The sequence below is a fragment of the Galeopterus variegatus genome, unplaced genomic scaffold, assembly GCF_000696425.1.
Source record: "Galeopterus variegatus unplaced genomic scaffold, G_variegatus-3.0.2 Scaffold1173, whole genome shotgun sequence".
Taxonomy (NCBI): Eukaryota; Metazoa; Chordata; class Mammalia; order Dermoptera; family Cynocephalidae; genus Galeopterus; species Galeopterus variegatus.
In genome coordinates this window covers 330,010-332,334 of record NW_007727284.1, presented here as the reverse complement: position 1 = coordinate 332,334, position 2,325 = coordinate 330,010, and the positions used below count along the sequence as shown (strand labels likewise).

The following is a 2,325-nucleotide window of genomic DNA, read 5'->3' as shown; positions in this document are numbered from 1 at the left end:
AATATGCTACATTTTCTGTTAACATTGTGCCATGCATATTTTTGAAAGATCTTTTTCATTCGATATATATTTCTGATGTTACTTCATTCTTCTAAACAAACTTTCAAAAATCAAATCTGCATCATTTTAAGAATGACAAATTTTTTTTGCATATTTCTGAGTATCTCTTCTGCTTTTATCTATTTTAACCACTTTTTTTTTCTTAATTTTATTTTATCAATATACAATGAGGTCTATTTTGACCACTTTAAGGATTTAGTTTTCTTATTCTATTAAGGATCTTTTGTCTTCAAAATTCTAAGTCTCTAGCATAAAAAAACATATCAAATTTGCAGCATGTTATACTAGATTTGTCATTTTTTAAAAAGGTAGCTGATTCAAAAGGAATTCTGGGTCACAAAATACAACATGACAATCCACTAGGGCTACACCGGTCTCCTTGCTGCCCCTCGAATGCACGTGCCTGCTCCCGCCTCGGGCATTCACACTCACTCTGCCTGCTGTCTCGAACATTTTGCCCCCAGATAGCCACATGCCTCGCTCACTTGCTCTGGTCTTTGCCCAAATGTCACCCTCATCAGAGAGACCCTCCTCTATGATCCTATCAAAAATAGCATCTCTCTGCCCCAATCTATCCATCTCTATCCCCATTACTTTGTGTCGCTATTGTAGCTTATCTGTTTCCCCCATTCGAATGTAAATTCTAAGGGAACAGGGACTTTAATCTCTTTCATTCACCAATGTACCCCTCATGGTGATGCAGCTGGGGCCCGACACATTTATTTACTGAAATCGTCAATAAGCACTGTACCCTCTGTTTACTGGCGGTCATGCTCGTCCTTGGAGGGAACTGCCTATTCCGGTCCCGCTGCCCCCTCTGAAGCACCACTCTGGGGTCAAGGGCATACAATGCTGGAGATGAGCGTGAGTCAGATGACGGCCTTCACGGGCCTCCCTGGAAAGGGTTGTCACCTTCCTGCCCACCCTAGCCACCATAACAATGGTTTGCCTCACATATATTCAGTGCTTCTTCAATTTAAATAAACACTCCCACAGATAGATATTACCTAATCCTGGCAGTGTCCCTGTAGGACAAGTGGAGTGACTCCTCCATAGTAGAAGAAATAACCAAAGGGCCATTAGGAAACCTGGGCTCAAGTCCCAGAGCCACCATTTACCAGTTGTGTAACTTAAGCCATTTCATCTTTCTGGGGGTCAGTTTCCTTTGAGCAGAAATGTGGACAGTAATACTTAGAGTGCTCTTGTGAAGATTAGATGTGATCATGAACNTCAAATTCTTAATAAAAATTAAAATTTCAGGAAGCCAAGTAGCATCCAGGCAGTATGTGACTTAAACAAGGTAAATTCCACTCTATAAAGGACGGTGCCTCTTGCCGCTATCAGAATCACTCAGGGGTCCTTGTTTACCAGATAGATTTGAAGCTCAGCCAATACTTCAGGAGATCTGGGCTGTGGTCTGGGAGTCTATTTTCACAAGTACAACCCTCCCACCTTAGCTCTAATCACCAGATATGATCAAAATTGATTCATTTAATAAGGTAGTTAGGAGATGCCAACAGGTAAAACAGAATCCTTCTATCCTGATTTTCCTAACACTTGCCCAGCAGTCATCAATAAAGGGTAAAGAGAACTTTCCTCTTCTCTTTAATATTCTAATCAAGCTTTCCTTTTCAATAGGACTCTCTCTGCCCTCTCTTGGAGCTACATTTTGAGAGCTTTCCCCATAGCATGAAGGAAAAGATTTTCTGCAGTAGTTTCATAACATGTCTACAAATATTTGACACTATTTCAGTCAAGAGACAGTCTATGCTCTCTCCCTTGAACCTGGGCAGGCCTTTGTGACTGCCTTAATGAACAGAGTGCAATAGAAGTGACCCTGTGTGACTTTCGAGTCTGCAGACTTTGTCAGTTTCTCTTGGAACATGTACCTTTGGATCCCTGAGGCTGCCATGCTAGACCACAGAATGAGACCACGTGGAGAGGCCCTGGGACTACATAAAGAGCTTGATGCCCAGCCAACCCAGGTGCTCCAGCCCAGCTCTCCCTGCTCTAGCCACCGCACGAGAAACCCCAAGCCATACGATCCAACAATCCCACTGCTGGGTGTATACCCAAAGGAATGGAAACCATCATGTCGAAAGGATACCTGCACTCCCATGTTTACTGTAGCTCTATTTACGATAGCCAAGAGTTGGAACCAACATAAATGTCCATTGACAGATAACTGGATAAGGAAAATGTAGCATATATACACAATGGAATACTACTCAGCCACAGAAAAAGAATGAAATTCTGCCATTCGCA

General features: G+C 42.3%; 1 protein-coding gene across 2 annotated transcripts in view; it reads right to left on the bottom strand.

Annotated features, from left to right (window-relative positions):
- PRKCB (protein kinase C, beta) overlaps window positions 1–2,325 on the bottom strand; it is a 346,927-nt gene that overhangs the window by 60,200 nt on the left and 284,402 nt on the right. The window lies entirely within an intron of this gene.